The 22,903-nt window shown below is 35.4% G+C and overlaps 1 protein-coding gene and 1 pseudogene across 1 annotated transcript in view; both read left to right on the top strand.

Annotated features, from left to right (window-relative positions):
* The window catches only part of LOC100918490, a 74,409-nt pseudogene extending 61,921 nt beyond the window's left edge, over positions 1 to 12,488 (top strand).
* The window catches only part of SORBS2 (sorbin and SH3 domain containing 2), a 423,285-nt gene that overhangs the window by 46,396 nt on the left and 353,986 nt on the right, over positions 1 to 22,903 (top strand). The gene's annotated exons all lie outside the window — the stretch shown is intronic.

Raw genomic sequence — 22,903 nt, 5'->3', positions numbered from 1 at the left:
TATATACATATATATTTAATATATCTTGGATAACATTTTTCTGATCAATTTATTGTGTTTACTTGGTGGTTTGTTCTATACTCTTTCACATGACATAGAAATAATACTTTTAGAACATGTTTCTGTTGTCAACAAGGTAGGCAGCTAGGTGGTACAATGGATAGAGCTCCAGGTCTGGAGTCAGGAAGACTCATTTTGTTGAATTCAAATCCAGCTTCAATTATTAACTGTATGATCCTGAGCAAGTCACTAAACCCTATTTGCCTCAGTTTCTTCATCTGTAAAATAATCTGGAGAACAAAATGGCAAAATACTCCAGTATTTTTGCCAAGAAAACCCTAAATGGAGTCACAAAGTCAAACACACTTGAAAAACAGTGGGCAACAACATACATATCTATTGGTATTAATGGATCAGACTTAATGAAGGAAACCCAATGTGCATTTCTTTTGTTAGCCTCCTATATGTATAACCTGACAAACCTATTTTAAAGTCAATGGTCTACCTTCAAGCTAAAACCAAACTTAAGGGTTTTTCTGTAACAAGCTTACCTCACACATTCCGGAAATGACAAATTTTATGTGCTTGAATTCAGCCTCTTACCTCAACAACCCAATATCACAATTATGCATCTCACTCACTACTTAAATGAGGAATTAGCTACTATTTCTTAGTATTTCCATTTAATTTCTGTGCTGAAACAGCATTAAAAAGCACCTTTGAAATTGGGTTTTTCCTTCTTCTCCCTTTGGGAAAGTGACACCTAAATGTAATTTGATATATGTGAATTCCAAGATGTCAGTGTCTACCTAGAAATCCATCATTATTGTTCATAATCTTTGGTTTCATCCCTATACCTCAAGCTGATAGATGGTGTCTTCATTGCATTATGATTTTTTCACACCATTGAGATTTCATCTTAATAACCTGGGCCATCATCACCAGTTGCTTTGACTTAATGTCTTATCACTGGATTCCAGTGACTCTAGAGGAAAGAGTGAGACTGATGACTTTTTGCAGGTCTGAGTAACTTAAATTCAATTCACTAGCAAATCAAGATTTCACCTTCATGATGTCATTGTTGCTATTTAGAAACAAAGGTCAAACAATAACATCTAAATACAGCAAGGTCATATCTTAAGTTCATCACTTAGTATACTTACTTGCAGGGATAGTTTCTGAGAACTACATTAGAGGTAAGAAAGAAGTTTTAGATGAATAAGTTATATTCTGTATAGAGATACAGAGTTTGAAGGTACCCCAAGTATCTACAACATTCATGGCATTTCATCATTCAAATATACTATTTGAGGACCTCCAAACAATGGAGAGCTCACTACCTTTTCAGACATCTTTTCCATTTTCAGAAGATTTTTTTCCTTATATTAAACCTAAACTGTCTTCACTGCAACTTTTGTCCACTAGTTCAACCTCTGCCTTCTTGAGTCAGGTACATTAGTCTAATCTCTCTGCCACATAATTGCTGTTTTCAAATGCCTGAAGTATTTCAAATCAGTTATCATGTCCCCCTCACAAGTCTCCTCCATTCTAACTCTCCCTAATTACTTTATCTTATCCTAATGTGGGGTGTTCTCTAGTCCTCTGATTACACTAAGTGCTTTCCTCCAAACATACTCTAATATATCAGTGCTGTTCTAAAACAGCACTAAACACAGCCCAGGTATATTCTTACCAATGCTGCAAACAGTAGTATTCACTCTTCCCTAGTTATGGACACTGCTTCTATTAATTTACTTAGCAGTTTTCCTCTTTATCATCTCCTAGATCAGAAAATTAAAGATGAAAAGAAGGGAAAGGGACTTAAGAGGGCATCTAGTCCAACCTTCTCATTTTATAGATGGAAAAACTTCATCTTCAAAACCTGCCTCAACTCCTGCCTTCTACAAGAAGCTTTGCCTCATTTCCCACTAGAGGCTAATTCCTTTCCCTCTATAAGGTTACCATTATCTATTCTGTATATAGGCAGTGGATAGAGTAATAGGTCTGAAGTCAGGAAGACTCATCTTCCTGAGATCAAATCCAGTCTCTGATACTAGCTGTGTGACCCTGTTCAAGTCACCTAATTCTGTTTTCCTCAATTTTCTCATCTATAAAATGAACTGAAGAAGCAAAAGGCAAACTACGCAGGTATCTTTGCTGAGAAGACTGTAGTTACATAGAGTTGGATGTGATTGAAAACAACTGAACAAACAAAAAAGACTCTGTATACATCTTATATATATTTGGTTCTTTATATATTATCTCCCTCTTTAGAATCTAAGTTCACTGAAGGCAGATACTGCTTTTGCTTCTCTTTGTACCCCAATACTTGCTACAGGGTCTGGCACACATTGGAGCAAATACTTGTCCACTAAGGGACTGAGAGAGCTGAATTTCGAACCCAGTTTCTTTAACCTCCAACCCAGTGCTCTTTCCACTGTGCTATGCTGCACATAGTTTGTGCTGATTCACTTTTTGTAGTCCACTAAAAGCCAAGATATTTTTCCCATATGAATGTTTGCTTAGCCACAGTAATGTCCTTGGAGAATGCCTGTGAAAAGTTACTGTCTCCATGGCAGTCATTATTTTACAGTCAAATACTCAGTGCACACTAATCATTTAAATATCGTGCTGGCTAAGCAATATCCTCTCTTTTAAAGTTATCATTTATTTGATCTTATAAAATGGCTGTTGGAAATAGGATGCCAAAGGCCTATATGGAAAGTTTTAAAACATCAGAAAATGAAAAAGTAACCATTAATCTTGCTGCTCACATCTGCTTTCAAACAATGCCCTTTTATTTATTTTCAGGATTCCAAACATTAGTCTGTAATGCCTCATTTCATTCCTCATCCTTTCAAGTCTGTATTTATAATCCGTATACATCATCTCTTGGAGATGGAGAATTTTATTAGATTATCTAGGCTATCTCCTGGCCATGGAGATCATTACAGAAGAAGCACCAAAACTTCCTATTCATTATAAATAAAAAAGGACTGGAATTTACACAACTATTACAGTTTTTAAAAGTGCCATGCATAGTATTTAATTTGATTTTTGCAGCAACCCTATGGATGAAAATAGCATCAACACAGAGCTTCGATGTTTATAAATCATTTTACATATTATCTCGAGTGATCCTCACAGCCTTGCCCCCATTTTACAGATGAAATAGGTAAAAACAGATCATATTAGTCTCATTTTACAGATGAGGAAACTGAAACCCAAAAAGAATAAATAGGTAAATTGGCCAGATAACAGTGTTGATAAGTCTTGGAGCTGGGCAGCTAGGTGGCACCATAGTGCACACAGAGCGCTGGCCTTAGACTCAAGAAGACTGAGATTCCTGAACTCAAATATGGCCTCAGACACTTAACTAGCTGTTAGTCACTTAAACCCTGTTTATCTTATCTGAATAATGAACTACAGAGAAAAATAACAACACATTCTAGTATCTTTGCCAAGAAAATGCTAAATAGGGTCACAAAGAGTTGGAGAAGACTGAAAATGACAAAAAAAAAAGTCTTGGAGCTAAATTTTGAATCCAGCATCTAAGTTCAACCTTCTTTCTAATGCACTTAATTATTCTTGAGAATTCTGAGAGAAAGTATGGCAGATAGAGTGTTCTTTAGTCCACCCCTGACACATACTGGGTGTGTGACTCTGTGCAAGCCTCCAAGATGACCAATCATCACCATCAATCGCTAACATTTATATAGTGCTTAGTATGTACCAGGCACTGAGCTAATCACTTTTATATCTCTCTCATTTGATTCTTACAACAACCCCAGGAGATAGGTACTATTACTTACCCTACTTTACAGTTGAGGAAACTGAAGCAGAGAGAGGTTAAATGATTTACTTTCCCAGAGTCACATAACTAGCAAGTTTCTGAGGTAACATGTTCTTTCCAGTGCACCACCTAATTACAAAAGAGTTAACCGATCAACACTGGCAGAAAATATTTTCTTATTAGTAGTTCCCTACACTTGTGAAATTGCAAGTGTAGACCAATACAAAAGAGAAATGGCTGCCTCTCAAACTGTAAATATCCCAGTGCTCCAGTAATCTTTAACTCTCTTGGTATGAGCACCACCTCTCCCAATATAAATTGAAACTGTTCCACAGTTCACAGAGTTTAGTGAATTGTAAGGGTTTGTTTTTTCTTAATTGTCAACTGGTGCCTAGCTTCCTTATAATTCTCTAAACTTAGTTGGACTGGTTCTTGAACAATAGACATGAGCTCTCTGTGGAAAGCTCATAGGTGAATAATCTTTATTTTATCATTTCTAGATCTTTGATACTTATTAAGAATCTATTATAAAAAATTCAATAAATATTGTTTTGTTATTGAGATTTAATTTTTAAAAATCTATTACATGAAAAGTGCTGCTAGATTTGCAGCATGTACTATATACAAGTACAGTGGGCTGTCTTGTGATGGAATGAGTTCTCTAGCACTGGAAATCTCCCAATCAAAACTGGTGGACCACTTGTCAGGAGTGATATATGGAGCATTCCTGCTCTGAGAAGTAGGATTAGATGGATTCTGTGAGGTTCTGTAATTCAATGAGTGCAGGTATTATTTTCTAGATGAGGAAACAAGTTTAGATAGAGCAAAATCATGCTATAGTAGTTTTGTATCAATAATTTCTTAAATTCTTGGCAAGCAGCAAACAGGTCATGGATTGCTACCAAATTTAAATAAATTATCATAGGTACAAGTAAAGAAACAGAGTACTCATGCAACTGAGACCCATATTTATAAACTTTAGTTGGCAATGAATGATGGATGTTTCCAAAACCTCAAAAACCAAAGAATGTATAATGTTAATAGATTCTTTCACGCTAGTGGAACCACAGTATTTAGAGAGTGTAGCTTTATGGTAATAACATAATAGTAACCTTCATCCCCAAATCATAGAGCTTTTACAGAATCAGTCACTGATCAGTACTATTTTGAGATATTTCATAAATAACTCGATGCATCTCAATATCTGAGGCATATAGAAGAAAGGGAACTGGGGACTTAGAGGATCTTTTTTTTTTTTTTTTTTTTTTTTAATTTAATAGCCTTTTATTTACAGGTTATATGTATGGGTAACTTTACAGCATTAACAATTGCCAAACCTCTTGTTCCAATTTTTCACCTCTTACCCCCCACCCCCTCCCTCAGATGGCAGGATGACCAGTAGATGTTAAATATATTAAAATATAAATTAGATACACAATAAGTATACATGACCAAACTGTTATTTTGCTATACAAAAAGAATCATACTCTGAAATATTGTACAATTAGCTTATGAAGGAAATCAAAAATGCAGGTGGGCATAAATATAGGGATTGGGAATTCAATGTAATGGTTTTTAGTCATCTCCCAGAGTTCTTTTTCTGGGCATAGCTAGTTCAGTTCATTACTGCTCCATTGGAAATGATTTGGTTGATCTCATTGCTGAGGATGGCCAGGTCCATCAGACCTGGTCATCATATAGTATTGTTGTTGAAGTATATAATGATCTCCTGGTCCGGCTCATTTCACTCAGCATCAGTTCGTGTAAGTCTCTCCAGGGCTTTCTGAAATCAGAGGATCTTTTTTGTAAGGGGATGAAAAGGAGAAATACTAATTACTCTTTATAACAATCAAAGTTAAATGTCAATGGCTTGTCTAAATCCTAGTTATTTAGTCATATGATTATAGAAGATTGCGGGTTGAATCTGGAAGAAACCATTAGTGGTCGGTCATTGAATCCAACCTTCTTATTTTACAGATGAGGAAATAAAGACCCAGATAGTATATGACTTGCCCAAGATCCCACAGCTTGCAACTACCTGAGGCAGGATTTGAACCATTCTACATTAGACTCATATACTTCCTGGATAAAATAGGAAGAACATGTTTGGTAAACTTGTAAGAGCTACAGATAGATAGGTAGACAGACAGACAGATAGATAACCTATTATTTGTAGCATGTTTAGACCTACAAGCTAAGGTGAAAGATCTTAAGGGCATCCAACCCAACAGAAGTTTGTCTGTGTATTTGTTTTTGAGATTGAATCTCTTATCTTGTCAAATCTGAAAGAACAACTATACTCACAGACCAATATGGATCAAGATGGAAGCTTTTTTTTTCTCCATATTTCTAACCTGATCCCATATAATTCTCTTTAGGCTGACTGATGTCTCCCTCTCCCCCTACTCCTAACTTATAACTTCAACCTCAGCCTCTCCTAATATCAGGGGCAACTAGCTAACAAAAATTTATTAAAAGACCTACGGTGTGCCAGGCATTGAAGATACAAAAACTGAAGGAAGCAGTATACAAAATACTTGTGAGGCAAGATAGCATACATGACAGAATGGAAATAAAATCTGCTTCTTTTTTCCCCAATTAAGAAACTGTCAAAGGATATGAACAGGCTGTCCCCAGAGGAAGAAATTAAAGGTAGCAATAGCCATATTTTTAAATTCTTTAAACCACTAATAATTAGGGTAATACAAATTAAACTAACTCTGAGGTACCACCACCTCACACCCATCAGATTGACTAAGATGTCAGAAAAGGAAAATGACATGCTGGAGGGGATGTGGAAAAACAGGTACATGGTTGTGAATTAGTCCTGCCATTTTTGGAAAGCAAATTGGATCAATGAAGCAACTGGGCATGTTCAGACTGGAGGAAAAAAGACTTAGAGGTGATTTTATGACTGTATTCATATAATTGCAGAAATTGCAGAGCTGTTATGTGGAAGAAGATTCAATTAGTTTTGCTTGAACTAGGAGGGAAACTACCAAAAAAAAATTAGATGTGTGTGTGTGTGTGTGTGTGTGTGTATGAATGTATATATGTAGATACTTGTATATGTATGTGTATATATGTGTATACATATATGTATGTATGCATGTATGCTTGATGTAAAAGGGAGGAGAGGAACACAATATATAACTTTTTAATAGAATTATTAAGGTGGAATGGTCTGTCTGATGGAAGGTTTTCGAAAAAAGTCAAGATGACTCCTTGTTGGAGTTAATTAACAATCGTTTATTAATGTGCCACTGTGTACCAATATGCTATAGAAGGGATTCCTGTTGAAGTGTGGACAGGAGTAGATGACCATTAAGATTCCTCCTGTCTCTAAAATGCTGCGATGGCTAATACCTTCGGTTACTGAAGACAGTTTAACAAACCCACCCACAAGTCTTCTAAGCACTTTATCCCTTGGAGATTCACACTAATTCTGTGATTTTCTTCTGTAGTGTCAATTCTTAAACACCAGTGTTTGACTTAGTATGGAGTACTCTCACATCATTAAGCTCATAGCTAATCTATCCCCTTATCTTGGAAGGGATATGAGAATTAAATTTTATTTTTAGGATTTCTTCAAAGTCTAATAATTCAGTGCCTCTGTACATCAGGAACTGTCTCTTATGTGACCTTAGGCAAGTCATTTCATTTTGCAGAACCTCGGTTTCCTCATCTGCAATATAAAATTCCTACCCATTCTAAATCTGTAATCCCATGATCAAAACTTTTCATTCTAGTCATTAGTTTGCATAAGATTATAAGACCTAAAAGATTGTTCAATCCATCCCCTTGCCTTAGACGTAATCGTGATTAACACATGGAAATAGGAGATGCATCTCCTACTTTTAAAATCCTACCAAAAAACTCTTACAAAATCTCTCAGTAATCAATTCTTACATGTACCTTCATTTATTGTTTCCTACAAAAGCTTTGTTCTAACTTACTACTCTTCTAATGAAAGTGATTGGTTGGTCATTATCCTCTGAGTCTGAGAGCCCTTGATTCTCTGATCTGATTGAACTCTCCAGTAATAATTAACAGAGGTGACTGATGTTCTCTGTAAAGGTCAGCCTTCTGCCTTTCCCAGACACCTATCTTTAATGCTGGGAAGACATATGCCCCTACATTTGATCCTTCTGTTCCTGTTCCTTTAGAACCTGGCTCAAATGCCACTTTCTCCATGCAGTTTTCCTTTATCCCCCCACCTTGTCTGTAAATTCTCTTCCTCCAAATTATTTTGTCTTTATTTTGTATGTAATTATATAGGTACACGCTGTCTACATTAGTGGAATGTAAACTTCATGCAAGTGGGGACTGCTTCATCTGTCATTGCCTCCCCAACTACTCACAAAATACCCAGCACATTTGTATGTTTGTTTGATTCATTGATTAGACAACTGAGCTTCAATGGAAAAAGTTCCAAAATCAACCCTTAGCTTAAAGTACCGGATCTCACCACTGCTGAGCAATATGGCATTTCCCACATATATTACACACACACTTTTGATCTCTATGCAACATTTGACATTATTAATAGTATCTTCTTCCATTGCTTTCAGAAAGAAAGAGCCCAGACCCACAATTTTATCAGCATGCTTGAAACACCTTCTATCCATACAGTTTAGCAACTCATCTTTAAATTATAGAGTAGCCTGGAAGCAGTGAGGGGCTAAGTGACTTTTCCACAGTACACATCTAGTGTAAATCAGAAGAAAAATTTGAACCCAGGTTTTCCCAATTCTCAGACCAGTCCCCTACCCATTATATTATATTGCTTTTCTAGAATATAATCATGTTGCTTTATACCTTAGTAATGTATCCCACGAATCTCATTATGTTTGTTTCTGTTTTTTCCAAACTGATGCAATGATCCAACAGAGCTTTATTTTTTAAAGTGGCCTATAGCTTTGGACTTGCCTATTAAGTCAATTGGACCCATTTCAGCACAGCAAGATGCTTCTCAATTCAGACTTACTGCATTTTGGCAAATGAAATCTATATTTTCCATGAGTCATTCTGTGAATTACAAAACATTCATTATCCAGGAAGGTTTACTGTGTATCTCAAATTAATGCAGCACAATAATAGTGTTAATGTCAGCAGGATTGTACCAGACAATAGGGTAAAATCCACTGCTGAGACTCGAATAATGTTTTCATTTAAATTGTCTAACATTTGAAATTGTTGACACCATGAAGTGCTCAGTCAATCGGTCAAACATTTCCTTGAAAATTTTCAAGGTATAAACTCTAACTTCTCATGTGAAAAAGCTTGTTCTTTCTTTTTGTAACCAGCATAGGAAAATCAAAGGTTTTAAGAAAGCTGCAGCTAGGTGATGTAGTGGATAGAGTACCAGCCCTGAAATCAGTAAGACCTGAGTTTAAATCTAGCCTCAGATACTTAACACTTCCTAGTTGTGTGACCCTGGGGCAAGTCACTTAACCCCAATTGCCTCAGTGAAAGGAAGGAAGGAAGGAAGGAAGGAAGGAAGGAAGGAGGGAGGGAGGGAGGAAAAGCTGCTGCCTATATATATATATATGTAACAATTATTGTTTTCAGTCTAACAGATAGCATTTCATTAGCTCCTGTTCTTTTTTCTTCCTGTCTTCACATTAACAGCCACATGGGCCTTTTAGTGCCTTCAAATAGAAAAGGACTTAAAAGAAATTAAATAAAAAAGAACTTTAAACCAAAAACACTTCTTACTTCCTTGACTACCCTCTACCCTTGACTGTCCTCAATTGTATATATCTTTATGGTCCTATAAACTTTTGCTACTGACTATTAAGAAATATGATTATTTTAGTGTATCTTAGTTAAATGTTTCCTTCAGTCTTTTTCCTTTCACCAAAACAAAAAAATTGAGAATAAAAATCATTCATTTGATAAAATGCCTTAAAATCATATAATCCATTCTTATTTTACAGAATAAAACAAATAGAAGGACAAAATGAAAATGTATTATTATTTCTTTGACAACTTTTTTTCAGGGTTCATATATACTTTGATATCATTGAGATGGATACCAATGCAAATTGCAACCAATTCATGCCTTCTCATTTATGTAGTTTCATCCATATCCTCCCCAAATTCCTTCTTAGGATATTTGATTAATACACTGAAAACTTTCTTCTTTTACTATTTCATGGATATCAGCATAATATGATTTAGTCAATTCATCTCTTACTCTCATTACATGATCATTTCTGGCCATCCATGTCTTGGATTTTACTTTTCCCACCTAAGTCATCATTGGTAATACAATGATACCTATTTATGTTTATCATTAAATATTTCCTTGTCTTTTGAATCAGCTATAATTTTGATTCTTCAGTGATGATGTGTTGTGATTTCACAATTTGTATATGCCATGATTTTCAGAGGCAGAAAATCTACAGGAGAATATTAAAGTTAGAAAAATGGGCCTTGGCAGCAGAAATTAGACTGACATTACTGAAATCACAGAGGATTCTGTGTTAGACTACAGTTTCCTATATCCATGATTGACTGAGAAATAAAGAAAACACATCATCCCACAATTCATTCTCTCCTGATTATTTTCCAAGAACAAATAAATCAAAACAATGAACCCTAGCCTTGAAGACTTGGGTCTCCAATGAAATAAGATCTTAGAAGATTCTTTAATAGATATAAATACAAAGAAGATTTTCTTCAAGGAATCATCATCTAAAATTCAACAAATATGAATATTGAAATTGGCATTAAACAAGGAGACATATGCTTGCTGAAGGCTTTACCAATGTCATGTAGGATGTCTTGGGTAAAATCCAAATGAATTTTAGTCCTGATTCTGCCACTGTCTGTTGGACCTCTGATAAGTCACTTTCTTTCTAATGTATCTGTGTCCTTAAACATAAACCAGGGATGATTGGTCTATAGCAGCGGTTCTCAAAGTATGGTCTAGAGAATCCTGAGGATCTCTGAAACCCTTTTAGAGGGTCTACAAATTCAAAAATAGTTTTTATTTCCAATATGGTAAATGTTTATAAATATAATCCAGATAAACAAATGCTTTGGAGAGTTCCTCAATAATTTTTAATAGGATAAAGATACTGAAAACAAAAGTTTGAGAACCATTGGTCTATAGGATCCTTAGGTCTCAGGGGCAATTAGGTGGTGCAATGGATAGAACTCTGGTCCTAGAGTCAGGACACCCTGATTTCAAATCTGACCTCAGATATTTGCAAGATGTGTGACTTTTCTGCTTCTAGCTTTATAAATTTCATTTTTATCAATTTGGTTAGTTCACCTTGATTAGAAGTTTATCTTATTTTTTACTTTATTTAGTTGCTGATTAATATTTAGCAAAAATTTTAGTATATTTAATATATATTATGTTTATTTATAGTTAGTATATTTTATATATTTGTACTTAATATATTTTATTTTGTTTTTGATTATTAACTAATTTAATTTAATTTCTTATAGTATTAAGTATATATTTAAATTTTAGCTAATTGGAACTTATGGTATAACTTGGTGTGGTTTTCACAGCAACTGTCATTGAATTGTCATTTCTCTGGAAGTTTGTGTTCTTGGGTTTATGAAACAGATTTCTGTATGCATTTATCCTAGGTCTTATTTATTTAATCTACCAACAGACTTTTACATTTAATTTTACATACATTTATTTCATTGTAATACTAGCTGGCTTTTGTTGCTAACATTGTGTAATATAGTTGTTGTTCCAATATGGGCCTAGAAACAATTTTTACTGTTGGTGAAACTGTGAACTGATCCAGCCATTTTGGAAAGCAATCTGGAATTATGCCAAAGTGTTGTTAAACTGACTTTATCCTTTCATCCAGCAATATTAGTATTAGATTTGTTTATCAAAATGATTAGGGGAAAAAGAAAATAATCTCTATGTTCTGAAATATTTATAGCAACTCTCTTTGTGATAGCAAAGAGCTGGAAATTGCAGAGATACCCATCAATTAGGGAATGACAGAACAAGTTGTGGTGTATGACTGTGGTGAAATATTATTATGGTATAAGAAATAAAGAGCTCAGTGATCTTTAAAAAATGGATAGACTTGCATGAAATGAGCTGAACAAGAAAGAAAATTGCATATGGTAACAAAGGTATTATTTTAAGAACATCTTTGACCTTTGACAGCTGTTCCCTCATAACAAGCAGGTGACTGGGGTGGAACTAGCATTACCACCACCAAGAGGCAACCCAACATCCTGTTTGTGGGTATACCAGGGCTTTGAAAGACCACACTAGGCAAAGAACTTGCATCAAGGATAGGATTGATATATATATTAATGTAGGCTGTTTAGCACAAGAAGGACTTTATGATGGCTTTGATGAAGAATATTTCCATCTTAGGTGATAAGAGTAATTGATGGGTTTGAAAATAAAATGAAAGAAGGTGGAGTTATTGTTGATCAGCACAATTGTGTATTTTTCTCAGAACAATAGTTTCATATAGTTTTTGTGCTTCAAATAAATAATTCTGTATTATGTAAAAGACTTGAAAAAAGAGAATGCAGTATAAAGAAACTATAGGATAATATTCATTGTGAAAATTTCCAGATTCTTTATGATGAAGCCATGGCCTCTTATAAGCATGAAATACTATACCTGCTGCCCAGGAACATACCAGAAGAACTAGAAAGTAATTTAGATCAAATAATACAATAGATTGAGCAGTGAATGAACAATAATAATTGAACCTGGAGAAAGAAGCATGGACTTTCAAGGCTTTCCACATGATGGTTAAAGATTTTCTTGATGCCTTCTTCCTCCTCATGCAATAGAAATTAACACAACTTACATCAAATGTTATTATCAGCATTATGTTGTAACAAGTAGACAACATATATGGTTCAGTTATGACTAAATTCATTTTTCTTCTCCATGAGAAAACTGAAAGCTCTCAAATATAATGAATAAGATATTAAGGATATTTAAAGTTTAGGAATATTCAGAATTCTTATTTATTTTGGTTAACTGCTAAAGAATAAGCAACTTTGAGAAAAGAGATGGAAATCTTTAATGCTTGGCATGAAAAGGAAAATGAAGGCTAGGACAACCTGCTGATATAAATAGAAGAGTCTAAGGATAAAAATATAAAATTTAAAAATAAAAATGATGACTTTGAGTGACTTTAAAAAAATATGCTTCCAAATTAACTATAAAAGACATATGAAAGAAGATACTTTCTGCATCTCAAGAAAGAATTGATAAATAGAAGGATATATAGAATGATTTTTATATAAATATATGGAGATAGAAAAAACAGAAAAAAGAGAGTTAAAAAATTATAATATATTTAAAAGAATTGTACATGTTCTTATTATCAAATTAAGTTTTTTCTATGACCAATTTTGCTAATCTGGCCTGCATATTTTTTACAAATAATCATCTATTTAAATTATTTTCACTTTTGTTGATATATATTGAGTATATTTATTTTTATTATGTCTTTCCTATTCTTTCAGTGTAATTTTCTCATTTTAAATTTTGATTATTTTTTCACCAACTAGATTTTTTACCAACTAGATTAGCTAATAATCATAATGCAAACTGATAAATGAACAAAAGAAAATCTATTTAACTCTTTTTTGTTCATATATCCATTGGCATTGCAATACTTATTTAAAAATGTTTATAAGGGCAGTGAAAAATTAAGAGATTGTTGAGGAAGCTGTTGAGGACAGCCAATATTTGTCAGAGACAGGATTTGATGAGGTCTTCTGGCTCTGAAGCCATTTTCTCTATTCACTAAAACTCTAGATGCCTATAATTTTAAATACCCTGTAAGTAGTACCTTATATTAGAATTTTTGTGTTTATTCATTCTTTTATCTCTTCACATTTGGAAAAAAGATGACAAATTATGTCTAGGGCAATAAAGAAGAAAATTGTCTCTTCTACCACTTAGATTTATTCTTTCTTTTAGGCTTGTCCTTAGCCAGTGGTGTGAATGTACCCTCAGGGAGGAGTTGGCTTGACCTGATCCTATTAGAAGCCCTTAGTGGGACATGCAGCAATAGGTAATATGCATAGGGCAACAGCTGTCAAGTGTACTCACACACATTCATTTATTCAATTGCATGCCAAGGGTGATACAGTAACATATATACCATTGTGACAAGAAGGCAGCTGGTCTCCCAGGCACTTGTGTAAGATTCTGACTCTATCAAATGCCTTCATCAATAGTCCGAGTTCTTTCTCAGGAGTATAGAATCAAAGAGTTAGAGCTGAAGGAGATCCAAGGGATCATCAGGTATAATTCTATCATTATGTAGATGAGAAAACTGATGACCAAAGAGGACAAAAGTGACTTGCATATAAATAGTAAGTGAGAAAGGCAGGTCTTACTCTAACTGCAACATTCTTTCAGTATACCAGGCTATCTGCCAAGTAACAAGGTAGAACAAGTGAAAGGCAAAGCATCTTAGCTTCCAAGTTCCTCATTTGGAAGTGACCCAGGAGGTTTTCTAATTTAACCCGTTCTCAAAGAATACCCTCCTCAACATCTCTAATAGAGACTCAATGGCAAGGAAACCCCTTGCCTCTTAAGGCAACAGAGTTGATATTTGGATGAGGAAAGATTTGGAAAGGTTAGAGGCAAAATCTGCTTGTCTTAAGCTTTTACATGTATTTCTGCTTCTCCAAAAGGGGGTCAATAAAGCAAATCTAATTCCTTTTTGATGTAACAAAGTACTTCTGTATTTTATATGACCTGTGATTTGTAATTGCTATAGTTTTAAAAAGCTATTGTTATAATAACTAGTGATATAAAGAACTCCTGTATTTTATATAACCTGTGATTTATGATTAATATATTAATAGAATTAGCTTAATGTACAGTTTTATATAATATATAAAATATACATATGACAATAGAATATAAAATATTTTATAAAATACTCTTGCTGCTCTTAAATCTTCTCTTCTTCAGGGTAGATATCCTTAATTACTTCAGTGGATACTCATATAGTATTTTTTAAACTTAAAATCATTCCGTTTGCCCTCCTATGAAATCATAACACACACACACACACACACACACACACACATACATATACTCACCCCTAAGGGATATATATCTCACAGAACCCAAATTAACATGTCTATCTGTTTATATATATGTGTATGTGTACATATACAACTGGTTTCTTTTAGAATCCTAAATATTTTATTTATTTTATTTTATACATCTAAAATATTATGTTTTAGAAATCCTTCATCATTTCATCAGACTGCCAAAGACGTCTCTTATTCAAGAAAGAGCAAAAATCCCTGCTCTAGACAATGTCTCTACTAACTGCTGAAAGTCAAAACATATCTTTGCTCTGCCATGTCCAACTCTTGACTCATAAAGAGTTTCCCCTCCTATAAAATCACCATATTCCAACTTCTGTCTAGCCATATTTTTAAAATCAGAATGGAAGATTTGACATTTATTTCTATTATACATTTAACTATGTAACTTCATGACATTGAATTTAGCCCATTCTTCTAGCCACTCTCTCTCTCTTGTCAATCTGTAAAGAAATTTAAGCTATTATTTTTGGATTCAAAAGTATCTTGCTGTTCCAAAATGGAAGCTTTCCCCTGTCTAGGGAAAGATAGAAAAAAGAAATATCATCATTGCAAAGAGTATAAATAATACAGCTCAATGCACGAAGCTCATGCAAAGACCATGGGTCCCATTAATCAAATTTATTTCTGGGTCTTTTTTTTTTTTTTTTTTTTGGAGTCCAGTAAATTCTACAAAACTATTCAACTAACTTTATAAGTGAGCTAACTAAAAGCATGAAGGATAAGACAACAGTAGGAGAGAATAATTCACTGAGCCTTAGTATACCTAGGAAGTAATCCTAAAACCTGTGAGAGACCAAGGTAGCCTGGGCCCCCAGACAAGGAGACAGTAAAGAATTTGGACTTTAACACCTGGCTATTCTTGTGGTGATTAACCTGCTGAAAGGAAAGCTGGTCTAGAGACCTCCAGAAAACCAACCAAACACTACAAAAGACATCTGGTATAATTGCTCCCCTTCCCCTGCTGTTCCCCCAAATGGCCTATCATCTTGGGGGATCGCTACTGCTCCTACTGTTGTGCTTCTCCTTAATAGTCAGCCAACAGAGACAATTAACCTTTGACAAAGGCATTTTTTAACTGACATAATAATGAGATAATAACAACACTAAAACAAAGCATTGTTTCCAATAAATTTGAATTGCACTACCTCATAAATAGATACAGGTTCTGTGGGAAAAGTAGGCATAACCTTAGATTAAAATGGCAATGAGATACACATGTAGAAAGCATGTGTGACTGGAACAACTCACAAGTCAAGATATTTCAAGGTCTGAAAATCTTTTCTTTCCTCAATAGTTCTCTGCAACTCAACCCTCATTTGATAGGGCTAGCTCTCATATGCATTGCCAGCATTCTTCTCTACAGCCATTGGGCTCACACTTTGAAGCTACTTCTGGCCTTGAGTGACTGCTCCATACTGGAGTATATCTTGGTTTTTTCAACTGTGCCTTTCAGCTTTCCTGAATTAGCTTTAAATGCTAGATGGGTTTTCCCCAGGCAAATAGATCTGTTAGATATCAGAGTCAATGAGAGGGGCTTTAGGAAAGGGAAGAGAGAAAATTCTCTCAACTACCAGCCAGGTTCTCCCTTGATGTTTGGCTTCTAGATTTAAACTACTATTTAAAACTCTGTAAACGTCCAATCTCTGCTTTCCCAATAAAGTCACACCCAATATATCCCAAACAAACTTTTTTTAAAAAGCCATCTAGATGTTCCATAGGCTACTGAAGTTCTACATGTCCCAAATAGAACTCTTCTCTCAAGCATCTAAGATTTTAATATCATGCCAGATGTTTCATTAATAATTCTACAATAATTTTTTTTTCTCAATGCATCCTTTCTCTGCATATTAAATACTACCTTGCTTGCAGTCACCCACCCAGGCCCATAAACTTATAGTCTTCTTAGACTGTCTTTCTCAAATTCCCACAGCTACTCAGTTTCCAAGTCTTGCCTATCCTACCTTCACAATATCCCTCATACCCATTCTTTTCTTTCTACACATGTATAGAAACATCTAGTTCAGATCTTTATTACCTAACCTATTGCAGTAGCCTCCAAGTTTATCTCCCTGCCTCCATTCTCTTTTTTTTCCCAGTCTCTTCTCCACACAGATTCTGAATTGATCTTTTAATAAATATAGATTCAGACCATACCAGCTACATTCAATGGCTTCCTACTATGCCTGTGATGTGAAACAGAATCATTAGCTATATATTTAAAATCTTCTACAATCTGTTAACCTGTCTTTTTTTTTAGTCATTTTGTTGAGGAGTGAGGATACCCCAACAGAGATGGAGGGGGGTGGTGTCCCAGGCCAGTGTCTCAGGTTTTGCAAAAGAATTCCCAATCCCAAACTCTAACCAAGGTTTTTGGCAAAATGGGTTTATTGCACTGAGAAGTCCCTCAATGGGGTAGTTCCTGATTAGGAATTAGCAAAGGTTTGAATAGATAGCTTTGATTTTTATTTAACCTTCTGTGGCCCAGGGCTAGGGAGCAATCTCCAGATGAACTGAGGAACTCAATAATGGGTGGTAATTATGCCCGAGGCCAAGATCTCCAAATGAATTGTAGGTGGGGATTATTGTGGGAGTTTTCCCTTAGGAATCAAGTAGGAAGGAGGGGATGCTCCCAAAGGTCCAGAAGGGTTGAGATTTAGGGTTTTTTCCATTCAGATCCACTCTCCCCAAAGATCAGGGGGACACAATTCCTATTACATCATTCCCCCCTCAAGCAGTCACCCCCAAATTTATTTAAGGCAAAGGGATGGAGATCTCATCTTCTGGAGCTGCTTCAAGCTGATAAAGGCCATGGAGCTGTCCCTATGCTCAATGGAGGTTCAGGCTGGGAGGGGGATGTGTGAGATTTGAAGAGGCAGCAGCAACATCTAGGGGGTGTTGAGTATCCAAGTCAGTTGGCCCACGATCTTCAGACTGAATGAGTAGTTAGTTGAAAGTTTGTAGCTTGCAGCCTGGAGGAAACAAATCTAGGGAACAGGTTAAAAAGGGGGTAGCAACTAAGGTGGAGATGGTGACATTTGGGAATGAGGCCTTTGCAAATAATGCACCAAGTCCATCTGTGGGCTGCCTTGAGGATGCTCTTGGCCCATTCAAAAATCCTGAATGCCCCCACTACCTAAGGAATTCCCTCGCTGAAAGGCTAAGAAGGAGTTAACACCCTATTGGCAGGGGCTACAGAATGACATCAAGTAAAGCCAAAGAACATGCTAGTAGCAAAGTTGTCATCCTTGGAGTGGGAAAAAGTAAGGAAGAAGACTAGCATGAGAGAAAGGAGAACACAGACAATCTCATCCTTCTTTCTCCAGAGTGGTTTCAGAGGTACTGCGGAAGAGTAGCTTCAGGTCCTCTATGGTTCACAGGAATATTCTGAAGGAGAATAGAAATCACAGAAATATCTGAAGGAGAAGTAACAGAAGCAGCATTTTTAACCCTAGAAATATGAGTCCAAATGGGGAACCCTTTCAGTTTGATTGACATTGGAGTAGTCAGAATGACTTTATACGGTCCTTTCCATTATACACTTAGAGTATCAGCACCTTGAGGTTTCCAAGATTTCAAGTATACTGTGTCTCCTAGATTTACAGGGGAGGTAGCCTGAGTATGAGCATCTGTAGGTTTGGGAAATACTTGGGAAATTCAGAAAGGGCTTTCTGGACTGCACCAATCTATGTGGCAAACTGAGTGACCAGAAGCTGTTCTGGATCTACAAGAATGTCAGAGGTTAAGAAGGGCCTCCCATACAAAAGTTCAAAGAAGCTGAGCTTAATGTTCTCCAGAGGTGCAATGTGGACTCTAAGTCCTAGTGGGAGATTCTTCACCCAATCCTCTGGAGTCTCTAAGCACAGTTTAGTCAGGACTCACTTGAGGATGTGATTCATTTTCCCCACCTTCCCAGAAGCCTGAGGACACCAAGCAGAGTGAAGGTGGTAAGTAATTTTAAGTGCCTTGACCACATTTTGGGTTATCTGAGATGACCATTGTTGCTGGACCATTGTTGCTCTTCAAGGAGCTAGGTACTCTGAAGCAAGGTATGATCTGTTTTAGCAAGTACTTTGATACCTCCGGAGCTTTCTCAGTTCTGCAGGGAAAAGCTTCTATCCAGTTAGTAAAAGTGTCAACAAAGACCAAAAGCAACTTGAAACCTCTGCAAGGGGGCATATGGGTAAAGTCTACTTGCCAATCTTCCTCTGGGTATGTGTTCCTTCTCTGAACAGGCTTCAGGAGAGAAGAAGGTTTAACAGCTCCTTCAAGATTTACTTGGGCTTAAACTGGGTAGGCCTGGCAGACTTGTCTGATCATTTCTCCCAGCTTGTGACCAGTAAAAATGCTTTTCACAAGGGATTGAAGGACATTTCTTCCCAAGTGGGTAGCGTGGTGACTATCAAAAATAAATTTCCACTGACTTGTCTCTGGGATTAAAAATAGGCTTGAGGGTGTTTGAAACCAGCCAGAAGGAGAAAGGGTATATCCCCATTCTTCTGCAAGGGCTTGTTCCTGTGAGCTATATGAGGGGATGTAAGAATCAGGGATACAGGGCATTAAAGGTGCCAAAGTCAGGGGTAAATAGGCAGCAGCTCAAGAGCTGAATCTGCAAACCTATTTCCCTTTGCTTGAAGATCTTGTTCTGCATTAAGGAAGTTCTCAATTCATAAGATAATATACTTTTAGCTGGAAGGGACCCTAAAAGTCATTCTAGAATCTAAACCCCAGAGGGGTTCTACCCAGAAGGTAGAATTAGAAGTAATAGATACAAAATTCAAATTGATATATATCGTCTCAAAATAAAGAACAATGCTTCTCAACAATCAGAAACATTGAAATATGGAAGTGGCAGCCTAGAGAGGTAGTAAACTCCTTGCCATTAGAGATTTTCAAGTAGATTTTAAATGGCAATTTATCAGGGAGGTGACAATGGGATTTCTGCATCAGATATGGTTTGGGTTAGATAGCTGAAGTGACTCCTGACATATCTGAGATTATGTAGTTATAAGGGAAGGGGGTCAAGGTTTTCTTCCATTCAATAAATGTTGGCTCTCAGGAAGTACTGTTTTTTTTTTTTTAAATGAGTTCTTGGTACTTTGAATGCTCACAGGTGGTGGAATTGGCATAAATTTATTTCCCTTACATTCACATATATTGCCCAGAAGTTCTTAGTACTTTATAATTTTCTTTTTATAAAGAATTCCAGAAATAAATTTTAGATACCACAAATGCCACAAAAAGTCGATATCAAAATCTTGTCCTGACACTGGGCATAGCCAGAAGACTTAAGGTAATTCTTTACCATCCAAATAGCATTTTGACCTGGCAGTTGTGGTTTAAAAAAAAAAAAAAACTTTCAAATATTTCTGCAGCTTTTAATATCTGTGGTTACAAAGAAGGAACCATAATAAAATAACTTTGATCCTAAAAAAAAAAATCGTAAAAGACTTCATGTAAATAAATTATATTTGTTACTCTGACAAGATCAAAATACAAACTGCACCACTCCAATGTGTTTTCAGTCACATGAAAATGTAAGCTATTTCATGGAAACTTCTAATTAACACTTGATGGCAATTTAAATTTGTAATTAAGCCTTTTGCTTGGTAAGCAGCCCTGCCTGGCATCAGTCTTCTGATGGAATTATGCTATCAAAAGGGCAGGATATTTTCTTACACTGGCCATTGTCCTATGTATGTAATTCTTAGTTTTGTGTCTAAGTACCAGAAAACCTTGGGTTTTAAGGAATATTTAAAAAAAATTTTTTTGATATGTTCAAAAATACTGTGATCAATCCCTTATTGTATAACTTCTAATCTTGCCTGATTAGCATGTATGCTATTCCCTCTCATCTTTTGTTTTCATTGGCTGTCATTTGACTGCTTGTTAGCTTTTCTAGCTATAGTAGAAGCTCCCTGAAAGCAGTGCTATTTTCTTCAATTTTGTATCACCTGTTATAATCCATGCTGCAATGATAGCCATTCAAATGTTCTCAGAGACTAAATGGTCAGTGTTTAATATGGTCATAAATATTATCTAACAGTCAAGTAGTCAACTATACTATAAGAAATGATGACAAAGATTATTTCAGTAAAACCTAGGAAAATTTATATGAACTGCGACAAAGTGAAATGAAGAGAACCAGGAGGAAACATTGTATAAATAACAATATTGTACGATGATAGCTGTGAATGATTTAACTATTCTTAGCAATAAAGTGATCCAAGATAACTCTAAAGAATTTATCATGAAAAATGTTATCCATCTCCAAAGAAAGAACTGATGTTGTTTGAAGAAAGATGAAAAGCACACTACTTTCACTTTATTATTTTTTTTCTTTTTATTTTATCCCCCTTTGGGTCTGTATTTTTTTTCCACAACATGATTAATATGGTAACATGTTTTGCACTATTGAACATGCATATCCTAAATCAAATTGCTTAGTGTCTCAGTAAAAGGGAAGGGGAAGGAAAAAGAAAGAAAATTTAGACTTTGAGGTACCTTGAGAATCCAGCCCTCAGTGAAAGCACAAGAATTACATGAATTTCTTCTGCAAATACTTTATATGATTCAACGTCTCTTCTAGACCTCATCTTCTTAAATGCCATTTCACCTGTCATGCATATGCATATTATTTCCAGAATTGCTGAGTCCAGACGTGCTTGCTCTCCAGAATGGGTAGATCATTTCACAATTCCATCAACAGTGTATCAGTGTTTCAGTTTTCCCACATTCCCTCCAACATTAATCATCTTTTCTTGAATAACTCTTTCTTTGATAGAATCATAGCATACTAGAACAAGAAAGTCTAATACAGAAATAATTTTGCAAAACCCTGGCTTCACAACAGTCATGTATCACCAGTATGCAAGTATTACCCTATTTTACAGAAAAGGAAACTGAGGTTATGAAGGATTATGATCTGTTCAGAACCATATGGCTACTAAATATTGATGATGAAATTTAAATCCAGGTTTTCTGAGTTCATGTCCAGTATTCTGTTTACTCTACCATTTGCCTTATTAGATGATCAATACTAACCTCTCCAATTCAAACAATTGAAGATTTTGAACAATGGATATGTTTGAAAGTGGTGGTAAAGATATCAAAGTTTGAGGCCACAATCTCTTTTAGAGATAGTTTGTATTACATACTTTTTAACCCTTGATTAACTTAATTTAACCCTTAATTGCCTGTTGTCATCCTCTTCCTATGTATGTTTGGTTGAGATGGGGGTAGGGGAATCCCATTCACTGAAAGTTCTAATTTTGGCTAAACTAAAGTTAGCCACAGTTCTTTCTTGCAAAGATGTCTTTAAATATACACAGTAAAATATATACCTGAAAAGTTTTATGTGATTTGAAATTTTGAAAATGGAATCACGATTTCATTACAGTTGATAAAAGAACAGTCTTTAAGAAATTCTATCATGGGTGCTTTTGTATAACTAACAGTTCTCCAATTTATCTCTGCACTGGAGCACCTAGGTGGTACATTGGGTAAAGTACTGGCCCTAGAGTCAGGAAGACCTGAGCGCAAATCCAGTCTCAGACACTTATTAATTTTATGATTCTGAACAGGTCACTTAATCCTAGTAGTCTACAAATACTAATAATGATAATTTATCTCTGCATTGTATGTTTTGCAAAAGTCCTAATTTAATGGAATCAGAGAACCTGAGTTTAAAAAAAATGAAATGTTAAACTAGATCAGTTATTCTTCATCTTTTCTTTTGTGTTGTGGACTGATCTGAAAGTTTGGCAAAGTCTATGGACCCCTTCTCAGAATACTGCTTTTTAAAGTAAAAAAATAAATACATTAGAATACAAAGAAGAGCAATACTATCGAAAGACATCTAGCAAAAAAAACCAAACCAAACAAAACAAAAAAACCAAAAAAACAATAAATAAACAGACCCTACATTAAGAACCCCTGGACTGGGGCATCCTTGAGGATCCTTCCAGCTTTGAGTAATCCTAGGTCCCCTCTCTGACAAAATATCCCCAGTTCCTTTGT

Source organism: Sarcophilus harrisii, chromosome 6 (assembly GCF_902635505.1).
Source record: "Sarcophilus harrisii chromosome 6, mSarHar1.11, whole genome shotgun sequence".
Taxonomy (NCBI): domain Eukaryota; kingdom Metazoa; phylum Chordata; class Mammalia; order Dasyuromorphia; family Dasyuridae; genus Sarcophilus; species Sarcophilus harrisii.
This window is presented reverse-complemented; position numbering and strand designations above follow the sequence as displayed.